At 44.7% G+C, this 13,793-nt stretch overlaps 1 non-coding gene across 1 annotated transcript; it reads left to right on the top strand.

The window, feature by feature from the left end:
* Positions 1-4,222: 4,222 nt before the first annotated feature.
* Positions 4,223-4,294, top strand: TRNAC-GCA. Its single transcript has one exon. It is a non-coding gene; the product is annotated as a tRNA-Cys (tRNA).
* The last annotated feature ends 9,499 nt before the right edge of the window (positions 4,295-13,793 follow it).

Raw genomic sequence — 13,793 nt, 5'->3', positions numbered from 1 at the left:
ATATTTAATTACAGATATAGAGAGAGATTAGAAACGGATAGTGTAGTAGGAGAATTAGTGGAGAAAAGAGGCTGAATTCAGCCAGAGAAATGGGAGCAAGAACGAAGTGACATGGTGGAATCAGTCTTTCCAGAAACTGATCCGATTTCTTTATTTTGGGGTTTGCTTATATACCTTTTGTTACACATAGGGATGAATACAGAGTCACGGGGGTTTTAGGGATATTACATCATCTTCTGGCCAGGAGTGAGACCTGCTGACATTCTATGATCCTTTCTTTCTGATAACCAAAAACCTTATTTCTTCCAAGGGTGTTTTTTCTTAAACCAGGCACCACCCTGCAGATAAAGTTGCATTCCTATAGGGTGAGGGTGTAGTGAGTTACAATCAAGAAAGGAATTTATTTAACCCAAGGTTAACAGGATTAATCTTAAAGGTTAATACTTATTTCTCCTATATGTTTAAAAGTTAATACTTATTTCTCCTATATGTTAGTTATATTCATTATACGGGCAGGGAATATGGAGATTTAGCAGCAAACATCAGCCCAACAAATGAAAATTCTTTCATCAATGCTCCCCTTAAGATCTATTTAGTCTTAAGATAGTGATAAAGTTACATTTTTACATAACAAAGACACAGTGATTTATAACAAAGCACAGTGATCTATTACAAAAGAGAAAATCCATTAACTCAAAAAGTCTAGTATTGCTAACATCAAAAACTACTATATTTCCTTTTCTATATTCCAAATACATTGATTAATATATTCCCAGGTGCCTAAGGATATGGAGGCCTGGTGGCAATCATTGACTCAATGATAAGAAAAAGCCCTATGCTAATTAAGACTCTCAAAATACTCCAAAACTCTCTGTGCTGTTTATGGTTGAGAGGTAGTTAACAATCATGTGTGTAGCGGCAGGAGTATGGATAATCCTGTCACACAAGCTAGTCTGTCAGCAGAGAGGTTTGACCTGAGACATCCTTGTCCCACCCAGAGCAGGGAATTAGCAGCAATTATTGACACAACAAATGAAAAACCCTTCACCAATATAATTCCTAACCAACCCACTATACTAATAATTTCTAACTCCCCAAAAGAATTTGCCTTTAGTAAGTCTAAAACATCTCGTGCCTCTCAGATTGGGAGGCTGTAAACAATCACATGTGGCTGGATAAACCTATACAGGTGGGTTAGATAACCTTCAGAGGAGTTCGTAAGCTGAAACACTCTTGTCACGCCCAGGAATTTTTATTGCCTTGGAGCTGCAGTTTACTCCTTCTCCGAGAGAAAGGGTTATAGGGGAGAGACCCTCGTAAAGTCAGAGGCCTAGGTGAGAGCATAAAACAGACTCTGGTTTTGGGGTAGATGCTCGGGAACAGGGGGTTTCCTGAGGCTTGATCATGCCTTTGCATATGCCAAGCCTCCTTCCTCATGACCTTTGCCATGGGTGGAGTTCCTCATGCTGGCCCCCAACACCTTGTTCCAGCTCCAGGTCTTAGGGCTGCCAGATCATTTAAAAACTTTTTTTTGGTAAATAATGGCATTGCTTACCAATTTCTTCATTTGTATCCATCAAACTAATTGCCAGTGACTGGCAGAAACTACTGCAAGCCTTCCCCGAGTAGATCACTAAACAGCCAGAGCACATGGAAATGTTTTTTTGAACACTTACACAGTATGCTTTTATACAATGCCCCCAGAAATGAATTTTGTAATTCAAATTTGCTGCACATAAAACATTATAATAACTGTAAATGAAATTATAAGAAAAGAAACCCCTCACCATCCCTTTACCTTAACAGTTCTTACATTTTCTTTGTAATTATTATCCATATTTTTAAAAAAACATGATTGCCATTAGTCGGTATATGCATTATCAAATGAACTTTACAACTAATTGGTATTTCTCAAATCAATGATTAGCAACTCCCAAAAAAAAAATGTTGAGTGTTCATGGCACAGTCATGAGAATTGTTCGCGATAAAAAGGTAGGTTAAAGCAGGAGAAAGGTGAAACCTGCAAAAGAACCAAAAATTACTGAGTCTTCACCATTTGTCAGGAGCCTAACTTACTTTACCTGGGAGTTCTTCAATCTGGCCCCTAGAACTAGTAGGGTGAAATCTGCCACCCACTATATTAGCTTTATTTTTCACTCTATTTCACATTTTATTTTGGAACAATGTAAGTAATTATCTTACCTGATGATTTTTCTTTAATAAGATAATTATGCCCATTTTGAAACTTGCATTCAGAAGATTGTAGGATTCAAACTTGTTGCATATAGCAAAGCTGACATTTGCCCTTGACCGAAAGACAAAATGTGCTTTTGAAAAAGTATTGTTTCCTTAGTCCCTATGGTAGACTCCCTCAGAGTACCCCCTAAAGGGTTGCCAGACTTAGAAAATAAAAATATAGGTCAACCAGTTAAATTTGAATTTTAGGGAAACACAAAATTAGTTTTTAACGTAAATGTGTCCCCAGTATGCATGACCACCTCATCCCCACAGACCGTACTAAAGGAATGAGCCAAAATGGCCACAGGACTGGCCCTTTATGCCAAGGGACTCCACCCTGATCACACAGCTGCTTGCTCTGACTAACTAGTTAACTAACTAACTAACCAGCACAGGAAGGGTGGTCTGAAGTATTGGAGCTGTACTGGAACTGTACTGTCTCGTCAAGCTGGGATCAGTGAGCACCATGGTGCACCAAGCCACATTAAGGCTGAATTTACAGGACAGTAAAGAAGGCTATGTGCAGAAAGACCAGAATAGAAACGCAGAGAGAATCCCAGAGAAGAGGCTATGTGGTCAGGGAGAATGAAGCAGAGAGGGCAGCTGCCCAGCAGCCTCCCACACTCCATGCAGCACAGTTGCACATGCTGCACTAGGGTCCAGAAGATTCTCCTTTATCTGCACTAACTTGAGAGAGTTCCTGCTCTTGTCACCCGAGACTTGACTAAACCGCCTTTCTGCAGTGATGGGAACTCGGGATTGGGAGCAACACGATTCATATCTCTGGATGGGACTGAAAGGCACCCCTGCGCCTGGCTTCATGACGGTGTGCAGGGGCAGTGTGTCCATGTGGGCGCCGTGTGGGCACTGTGTGCTCTGCTCCATCTCATCTGTTCCCTTCCTGCTCGCCCTTTTAGTAACCTAACGTCTAGGGGACTCAGACCTGCAGACCGCACTCTTCAGACAGACCAACAGAAGAAAACTAAAAGGACACACAGAGTCAGGAAACTCTCTGGGATATGCCTAGAGGTAGTCCTCAATAAGTCATTGATTAATCCACATCTACTGGTCCAGTCACATCTCATACACACATGTGCACATTCTGCACACACATGCACAATCCGGCCATGCTTCCCTATACTTTGCATCACATTCATTATCACCCCTGCTCTCCAGCTTCTTAAATACTGATGATGGGTAATGATGAAACCCAGGAGTCATGACTTGTCAAATCCTTCTCAGGACACAAAGTGGCTCAAAGCAAAGGTGGGCACCAGGCAATGAGGCCAAGCCTCTGTAAGGCACTCTTTCCCCCAAGGTCCAGGCTTCCTTTCCCAGGTCAGGATATTGCCAGACATTTAGCTTAAGCACTTTGTTGATTTCTGAGATCTTCTTGTGAGCCTCTTTGCTGCAAAGAAGCAGAACCTCAAGCTCTTATTTTCTCTATGCCCTGGGAATGCAAATCAGCCAACACAGACAGCATCACAGACTGTGCTGCCCCAGGAAGCCCAGTGTTTTTTTTTTTCCCCTTGCTATCAGCCAAGTTGCTTCAAGTCCAGGAGAAAAATACCCACCCAAGGGAAGAGATCATACTCAGACCTGGCACAATTTCAGATCTTCCTCCCCTATGTAAGGATTTCTAAAAACGAACAGGCCCTCACACTTTGTGACTGTCCTTAGCTCTAGAAGGAAACGCTCACTCCCGTTTTCTTTTGATTTCCGTTTGCGTGACATAGCCTTCTCCTGATTCAGTGACCCCTCTCCTGGGCGTATATCAAGGAAAACTCTAATTCAAAATAATACACAAACTCTGATGATCATAGCTGCACTATTTACAATAGCCAAGACGTGGAAACAACCTAGGTGCTCATCAACAGATGAATTGATATAAAAGGTATGGTATTTATATGTATATATATATGTGTGTGTGTATATATATGTGTGTGTGTATATATATGTGTGTGTGTATATATATATGTAGGCTTCCCTGGTGGCTCAGAGGATAAAGCGTCTGCCTGCAATGCAGGAGACCCAGGTTCGATCCCTGGGTTGGGAAGATCCCCTGGAGAAGGAAATGGCAACTCACTCCAGTATTCTTGCCTGGAGAATCCCATGGACAGAGGAGCCTGGCGGACTACAGTCCATGGGGTCGCAACTAGTCAGACACAGCTGAGCTAATTACTATGCTTACTATATATATGTGTGTGTGTGTGTGTGTGTGTGTGTGTGTGTGTGTGTATACACAGTGGAATACTACTCAGCTATAAAAAGAATGAAATAATGTCTTTTGCAGCAACATACCTACAGCTAGGGGCTTCCCAAGTGGTGCAATGCAGGAGATGCCCGAGTCAGGGGTTCGATCCCTGGATCAGGAAGGTCATGTAGAGGAGGGCATGGCAACCCACTCCAGTGTCTTATCTGGAGAATCCCATGGACAGAGGAGCCTGGTGGGCTACAGTCCAGGGGGTTTCAAAGAATCAGACACAACTGAAGGGATTTAGCACACACACAGATGCAACTAGAGACTGTCATACTAACTGAAGTAAGTCAGACAGAGAAAGGCAAATGCATGACAACAATTATATGTGAAATCTAAATATATATATATACACAAATGAACTTCTTTGCAAAACAGAAATAGATTTAAAGACATAGAAAACAAACTTATGGTTATCTAAGGGGAAAGGATGGGGGAGCAATAAACTAGAACTTTGGGATTAACAAATGCACACTATTATATATGTGAAATAATCAACAAGTACCTACTGTATAGCACAGGAAAGTATACTCAGTACCTTATAATAACCTGTAATGGAAGAGAATGTACAGAAAGTAGTATATATATATATATATATATATAATCACTTTGCTGCAAACTTGAAACTAACACAACATTGTATGTCAATTATGTTTCAATAAAAAGTTGTTCTTTTTTTTTTTTTTTAAGAAAAGAAATGTTTACAACATGCAGAGCCAGCATTATTCTACTTCTACTCCTGGTTTCATTTTGTCACTCTTGATTGATCACTCTTAACTTCACAGTTCCTATACAGTGTCCATGGGCGATTTGGTGGACATTTTTGGAGGGTCTATCCAGCCCTAGTCACCCCTCCCTTCTTGCTTACAGTACTCAGATTTCCAGCCCCCCGCCCCACCCCCTGCAGACCCTTTACTTGGGGGGACTAACCTCCCCTCCAGCCTGCAGCGAGCCTCGACACTGAGTGCTGAGCAGTGCCTATGACCATGAGACTGTCTTCACCTTGGTCAGTTTCCTCACGTGATCTAATCTAGTCTAATCTGGATTCCAGCTGGAATGCTGAGACAGAAGCGGTGCCTTTCCTCCTGCAAGTCTTCAGTTAGAAGTCAGGCAGCTTCCAACTTACTGAGATGCTCTTGAGAAGGAAACGAATACTCTGGGTGGCAGAGCAGAAAAAAGTGAGAGAAAAGTGCACCCCTGACCATAAAATTGTTGAGCTGCTAAATCAGGCAGGCTGATGACCACTCTTCTGCTAGACTTTCCAGGCACACAGACCAACAAATCCTTTTCCTTCTTTATGCCAGTTTGGATTGCATTCTCTATTATGTGCAACTAACTGGAAAAAGACAAGTAAATGTTCTAGCAAATATTCTAGGGAGTACTGAGAAGTGGCTATTCCAACATCACTAGTATGTGGGGGGGGGGGGCTGATGCTGTGCAGCGTGTGTGCGTGGGGGCCCCTGACGCTGCACAGCATGTGCATCTGGGGGCCCCTGATGCCACGGAGCATGTATTTGTTCTGTGCTGGTTTTAGCCTATTGATAATAATACAGGAAATGTGGGCTAGAAATGCCTGGAAGCACCCACCTGGGCCCCAGTGAGCTCCCCACAGACTTCTCCTCATTTCAGTTCATTACTACTGGACCAACCCTTCTGATTCTTATTATGATTGCAAGAAACCCTTCAGCAATAAGTATTAGCAAACTTCGGATAAAAACAAATGCATTACTTATAAGTCTTGGTGTATACAAGGCAGGCGGCCGATGGAGTGGGTAGAGGGGAGAGGGTTAGAGGCAGGGGCTCTGGGAGGAGTGATTGCAGGGGTGGGGGTCGAGGGGGTGGGTGGGTAGGAATAGGCCTGGGGTTCTACTTTTATTAGGATAAAGGTCGGGGATCTAGGGTTTCACAGACTCAGTCTTTATTGGAAAATTTAAAACAGAAGAGAGGGAATTTGTAGTGCTGTAAGAAAGGAAAAGAAAGCAAAAAAAAAAAAAAAAAGTAGTTCGAATACCCAGTTATCTAAACAACCAGGATCTCTAAAACAAAGGAGCCTCAGGGGGGTAGCAAGGGGCTTGTGACCTGGCTCTGTCTGGCCCTGTGGTGGCCAATGTGTTTGCAAGGCAAGTGCAGAGAAAAAGAGCAAGTCGGGCAGTCAGGCAGAGAAAGGTTTATTACAGGAAGAAAGAAAGAAGGTGACTGGCTTTAGAGAGAAGTCAGTGCTCTCTCTACAGCCAACCCTTCTTATTCCCTATCCATGGGAAACTGTGCCCTGGAGGGCAGGGGCCTCAGTTTATCTTTAGCCCATAGCTGGGGTCTTGTGGTCACATAGTCGAAGGGGTCTCACAGTTGGGTGGTCAGGTAGTCTTGAGAAACCAGGCACCAGCAGGGAAAAACAGGGCATTGCCTTAAGGAAAAAGCAGGATGCCCACAGGGCAATGTGGCCACCGAGACTTCATCCCTTGTTTTTCAGGTCACCACAGTGGGGCCATATTTTAACTATACGCTATGAGCCCTTTGTGAGGCCTAACAATACAGCATTTTTGATATAGGATAAGGGCCGAAGGTCAGTCTTCTGTATCTGCTTCATGCTGGTTTGGGGCAATGTCATGGGGTAAGATAAGAAAAGGCTGGAACATGGGTTAAGGAAAGTCTGAGTGGGCTTGAAGCTTTTGATAATTGGAGCAAGTTAGAAGTAGCTCCTGAACAGTCTGGTTGGTGAAGGCTCGTAGGTGATCCTGGACAAACTTTGAAAACAGACACATTAGACACAGGCTGAACGTCAGAATGAGGGTTAATATGAGAAGGGGGCCCAGTAAAGGTAGGACCTGTGGCATCCAATCCAAATTGCTTAAGCAGTTTTCCCATGAATTACTGAGATGTTGACGTATTCTTGAGGCCGTATTTGTCAGATTCCTTGTGGCTCCTTTACAGCATCTGATTTATTGGTATAGAAATAGCAGGCTTCATCTAGAAAAAGGCATAGGCCTCCTTTTTCTGCTGTGAGAAGGTCTAACCCTCTTCTGTTTTGAAGAATCACAATGCCAGGAAATCTAGTCCGCCCTGGAGAGTGATGAGGCTGGCAGCTACTTCTTCTAGGCTTCCAGTAAGATCCTTAGAGAGACTCTGATAGTAGTTTAAAGAGATCATGAGCCCCGCACTCTCTGTTTTGATCCCTGCTGCTATTCCTAAGCTTATCAATAAGGGAATGAAGTGAATTGGTTGTTTGGGTTGGTTGTGGATAGTGGGATAGGGAGGATCTGGTTGGTGGGAGCTACAGAGATATCTGGGGCTAGACATACCAGGGCATCTCCCTGTCCAGTTAGTCAGAAGACATAAAGTAGTGGTTCCACAGAAGAAAACTATTTCAGGAGTAAGGCAGCAACTGAAATCAATAGCAAATAAGAGTCTTTCTGGGTATTTGTTAGCTGACTCCCAAACCGACAAGGAGCCAGCTCGTGTGGCTCCTACGAGGGGGCTGGTATCTTCAGAGGCCGAAGGAAACCTTCCTGAAAAAGCAATGGAGTGTCCTGGAACTCCCGAGACACGGTAAATAGCATGGTCTGAAGGAAAAGTGGGATGTGAGGTGTGATTGCAGAGGTACAATGGTATAGAGCCTAGATGTGGGTGTGAGTTATTTACAGAGTGGTGTCTAGGAAAGCGTAGGGAGCCTTCTGCGGCAAACGGACATCAGAGTGGCAGGCCTCCCACAGCCGGTTTGGTATGGATGGAAGCGAGGTCAGCAAGAAAGGAGAGGAACGTTTTATCAGGATTGTTGATTTGATCTGTGGAGTATAAATAGTGTATATAGGACAAAAAGAGGGGTTCTCCCCTGTAAGTGTGGTAGAGGGAAGTGTTTATGTGGTTCCACTGATCTGTGGAGACAGGTAGTGCCGATCCAGATGGCGAGGAGATGGACAAACTGATTCAACAATCAAATCCACGGCTGGATTTGAGGTATTACATAAACAGTAGGTTAAGTTTAAAGTTTTAAAAAGGTAAGTTAAATCTGGGGTAGAGTGAGAATTAGGTAGGGCATGATGGATGTATAGAAGAGAAGAGAATCAGACCAGCGCTGTGACGTGGTGGCTCATATTTAAAGGGAGTAAACGATGAGGATAAGGGCCCAGGTGTAAAAATAAATTTGTATAGGTGTAAAGTCTATTAAGTCTCCCTGTAACCATAGATTAGTAATAAAATCAAGAAGTGTGGAAAGATCAGTGATTACAAGCTTTTGTGAAAAAGTGAGGTTTTGTGATATTACATGTAGAAAAGTAGGCAATGAGTTCATTCAAATTTACAGTAAAAGAGGGCCCCAAAGGATGGAAACCATAAGGAAATAAACAAAACAAAAGAGTTTCTTAACAGAAGTCCACTCAAGGCAGATACAGAGTAAAGTCCCATTCCAAACAAGGTAAGTAAAGGAGTCCCGGTCCAGCCAGTAACCAGTACATCTGATCGTCCCTTTTGCTTGTCAATATTGGTTATTTATGGCGTTCCACTTCTTCAGAGATTTGATCCAACTGCAGCCTGGTGGGTCCCAGGATGGTGCTGGAGCAGCAATGGATGTCTGAGTGGGGAGTAATTTTTGGTGGAGATGGAGCGTCTCCTGGGGCCCGCTTTAACCTGGAGATATGAAACCAAGAATGACCTCCCAATTTAGTGGCTGTCAGTGTGGTTAAGATGACCTCAAAAGGGCCAGTCCACTGAGGCTGTAAATCTTTATGTCTTAAGGAAAACTTGATCCCCAGGTATGTGTCGTCAGTAGGATTTGTTTGATGAGGCTTTGGGAGAGAGTGATCTGCAAGTTCTCTCATGAGGTGTCTAATAAGGTTAAGGGAGGGGAGACAATCTCCCATTAAGGGACCCCTAGTAGGAAACTGACCTAAGGGAAAAGGCATCCAAGCACGAGCTCCAAAGGGTAAGAAAAGGCGGAGCCATGGAGTGGCCCTGATGTGAGCCAGAGCCAGGAAGGAGTTCAGTCCTTGGTTTCTGAGGTTCAGGAGAAAGTTCAGTTAGCTGTGTTTTGAGAATTGAATTGGCCTTTTCTACTTTTCCTGAGGATTGAGGTCTGCAAGGAACATGTAGCCTTCAGGTGATGGCAAGAGACTGGGCTACTTGTTAAGTGATTTGTGAGACAAAAGCTGGTCCATTATCGGATTGGAGAGAGCGGGAGGCCAAAGAGAGGGGTGATTTCTCGAATAAGAACTTGTGTTGCCTCTGAGGCAGTTTCTGACCTTGTAGGAAAAGCTTCAACGCACCCCCAAAATGTGTCCGCTAGAGGGAGTAGAGTTTTGTTTTATGTGTAGGAGGTGCGTGAGTGAAGTTGATTTGCCAGTCTTCTCCGGGTATGTGACCTCGTGCCTGATGCGTGGGGAGCGGAAGGAGGGAAAGGGCTTAGAGCTCCCTGGGGTGAGACGCAGGAGCACACGGTGCCAGAGCCCGTGACCTGCTGTAGGAGTGGAAGGGGATTAGGATAAGTGATAAGAGGCCTTAAAGGCGGCGGACAGGTTTAGTGCCTAGATGTTAAGCTCGATGAACATCTGTAGGAATGTGTATGGCCTGGAATTGGGGAAGGATATAGCGGTCTTGCTCTTGTAACCAGTGTCCTTGAAGTCAGGCTCCCTCTTGTAATAACCGTGTCTTTTCCTGGGGATGATAAAGGGGATTTATGTTAGGGATTACTATGAGCTGATGAGCAGGGGTTCGTAGTGAGGCTTGCTTTGCCTCCTTGTCAGCAGCATTGTTACCCCATGAGATGAGGTCTGAGGCCACTTGGTGACCTTGACAATGTGTGATGCCGGCTTCCACTAGCATATTGGCTGCCTTTAGGAGTTGATGTATAAGTGGGGCATTAGTTATGGGGGGTCGTTTTGTAGAAAGAAGCCTTCATTCTTTCCAGATGGCCGCATGTGAGTGTATGATGTGAGAAGTATATTTAGAGTCAATGTATATTTGTGCTCATTTGTTAGCAGCAAGGGTAAGTGCCCTGGGTAGTGCAATAAGTTCTGCTTTTTGGGAGGAGGTTCCCTCAGGGAGAGGTTGAGATTCAATAACCTCAGAGTCAGAAACAATTGCATACCCAGCTACTCTTTCTCCTTTTGGGGTTGTATAGGAGCTACCATCAGTACAAAGTAAGATCAGGGCTATTTAAAGGGACTGAGGACATATGGGAGGAATGAGATATCAAGTCTTCTAATGTCTCATTACAAGTGTGAGTTGGTGGCTCAGAAGAATTAGGGATGAGGGTAGTGGTATTCAAAAGAGAACTCGGGAGAGTCTAGGAGGGTGACAGGGATTAGTTCAATACAAGAAGGTGACAGAAGAACTATGGTCATGTGGTGAGTGAAAGACTGTGGGTGTCTCAAAAGTAGGATTTTGCTTTCTTGAGCGGGAAGTGTAGCTGTGGCCAGAGCACGCAGGCAGGCTGGCCCTCCTATGTGGTGGCATCTGGTTGTTCTGAGAGAGAAGCAGTGGGGGCAAAGGAATGGCCCTGCCTCTGTCCTAAGACTCCTAGAGCAACTGTATGTCTCTCAGTGGTGTAGAGTAAAAAGGGCACAAGAGATCAGGCAGTGTTAAAGCTGGGGCCGAGAGAACAGCTGGTGTTAGAGCATCAGAGGCTGCACAAATGTTTGACTTAGGCTCAAGAGGCTCCAAAAGAGCCCCCCAGATGGCTTGGTGTAGGGTTTGTGCTAGGAGGGCAAAACCAGCGATCCAGAGGTGTAGATACCCAACCAAGCCCCAAAAGGACAGATTTCTGTTTTTGATGTAGGGAGTGGTAGGGCAGATATAAAGGGCTTTCTATCAGTACTTATGTTTCTTTGTTGGTATCAGGAGAACTCCAAGATAGGCGACCTCAGGAAGGGGAAGTTGAATCTTCATAGGAGACACTCGATAGCCCCGATCAGCTAGGAAGTTGAGGAGCTGTACTGTATGGTGCTGAGAGTGTAAGAGTGACAGGCTACAAAGGAGAAGATCATTTACGTACTGGAGGATAGAGCTTCGGGTAAGATTGAGGGAGGTTAAGTCTGAGGCCAGGGCTTAGCCAAAGAAAGGAGGATGATGACAAAATCCTTGGGGAAGGACAGTCCCTGTTAATTGTTGGGAGCGATGAGTGTCTGGATCTATCCAGGTAAAAGTGAAAAGATCTTGAGAGTCTGGGGGTAAAGGATGGTGGAAAATGCATCCTTGAGGTCGAGGACGGTGAAGTAGGCAGTAGAAGGGGAAATGAGGGAAAAGAAGGGCATAGGGATTTGGGATGACTGGGTGAGTGGGGCCAACAGCAGCACTAATTAGTCCCAAGTCTTGACCCAGGCGGTAGGAGCCATTTGCTTTTTAACAGGCAGGATAGGCATGTTATAAGGAGAGTGAGGAGGGTGCAAGAGACCCTGATGCAGCAGCTTAGAGATGATGGGTTTTAACCCCTGTAGATGTATCTGGGAAATAGGGTATTGAGGTTGATTAGGAAGCTTTGTTGGGTCTTTTAGACGAACATAAACAGGAGTATGGTGGGAGGCGATGGAGGGGTGATCAGTCTCCCAGACTGTAGGATTTACAGAGGAGGAGGGTAATGGGGAACGTGAGGAAATAGCAGGTTCAAGCAGCAGCAGCCTGGCCAGGTTGGGAGAAAGGTTTGGAATAGCGAGGAAAGCCTTGAGTCTGGAGAGTAGATCCCTTCCAAGGATTGGAGGGGGTTTTGGGAGTATGAGGAATGAATGAGAGAAGGGGCATTTTGAAGTGTGCAAGGCAGAGGCTCAGTAACCTGTGGTGTAGACACTAAACCATCAGCCCCCACAACTGAGATCTGAAAGACTTTGGTTTTTCCGGGATAAGCAGGCGTGGCAGAATAGGTGGCCCCCGTGTCGATAAGAAAAGAGATCGGCTCTCCTGCCACTGTGAGAGTCACCCTGGCTCCACAGAGGTGACGAGAGTCGAGGCCTGAGGCCCTGGGCCCCTTCAGTCTTCAGCGGCGAGTCCAAGGAGGCTGGGCAGAGCTGGGTCCAAGGACTCCTGTTTGGGACCGGGAGGGGATGTACGGATTCCTGTAGGGGGATTAGGGCAGTCTACCTTCCAATGCCCCTTTATGCCACAATTAGGACATGGACCCGAAGAGGGCCTGGGCTTTGGGCATGGGCAGGCCCAGTGCCCTTCTTTACCACACTTGTGACTTCTAGAAGGGCCCAGATGACTTCTTTTTTCTGTCAGAGGATTGAGGTTTGGAGCTGTGTAGAGTAGTGGCTAAGAGATAATATTTAGCCTGATCTCTTTGAGCCTTTTCTAGTTTTGCCTGTTCTTCCCAGTTATTGAAAATTTTTAAATTTAAAAGATCTCATTGAGAGGTTTGAGGGCTTTCCTCAGCCTTTTTAAGCTTTTTTTGAACGTATGGGGAAAATTGGGAAATAAAATGTGTATTAAAGACAATAGTAACTTCTGTTTAAGTTGGATCTAATTTTGTATATTTTTGTAGGGTTTCTGTTAATCTAGCTAGAAACTGTGCTGGCTTTTCATCTAGTCTTTGAGTTGTTTCTCTGAGTTTATCAAAGTTAACAGCTTCATGTCCTGCTTTTTGGAGGCTTGCAATAAGGCAAGTCACCGTGTGATTACCGGCTGTTCGTCCTGGTAGTCCCAAACATGGTTGTCCCTGGGAATGGCAGCTGAGCCTACAGGCTTAGTATCATCAGTTTGATGTATTTCATGGGCATCAGCCTGAGAAGCTTGCCAGATTCATTCTTTCTCTTCTGGGAGGAGGGCAGAGGGGAGTAGAATGTAAATATCATGCCAGATCAAGTCATAAGACTGGTGAGGTTTTTAAAATCTTTTAAATAAGTGTCAGGGTCAGAGAAAAAAGAGCCAAGATGTTTTTCAGTTTGAGATAAATCAGAGAAGGAAAATAGGACATGTACCCGAACACTGCCTTTGTACCAGCCACCTCTCATAAGAGAACGAGGGAGCGGGGAGGGATTCAAGGTCCTGTTTCTTTAAGGCCATAAGGAGGGTATTTAGGGAGGTCGGGATTGATGCTTTTGACCTGTGGTGTTGCCGAAGACTCTTGAGAGTCCCTTGGACTGCAGGGAGATCCAACCAATCCATCTTAAAGGAAATTAGTCCTGAATATTCATTGGAAGGACTGATGCTGAAGCTGAAACTCCAATACTTTGGCTACTTGACGTGAAGAACTGACTCATTTGAAAAGAGCCTGATGCTGGGAAAGATTGAAGGCAAGAGGAGAAGGGGATGACAGAGGATGAGATGGTTGGATGGCATCACCGACTTTGACATGAGTTTGAGTAAACTCCAGGAG

The sequence above is a fragment of the Oryx dammah genome, unplaced genomic scaffold (assembly GCF_014754425.2).
Source record: "Oryx dammah isolate SB20612 unplaced genomic scaffold, SCBI_Odam_1.1 HiC_scaffold_15, whole genome shotgun sequence".
NCBI classification, from domain to species: Eukaryota; Metazoa; Chordata; class Mammalia; order Artiodactyla; family Bovidae; genus Oryx; species Oryx dammah.
Note: the sequence above shows the minus strand (reverse complement) of the source record. Positions and strands in the feature narration are given on the sequence as shown.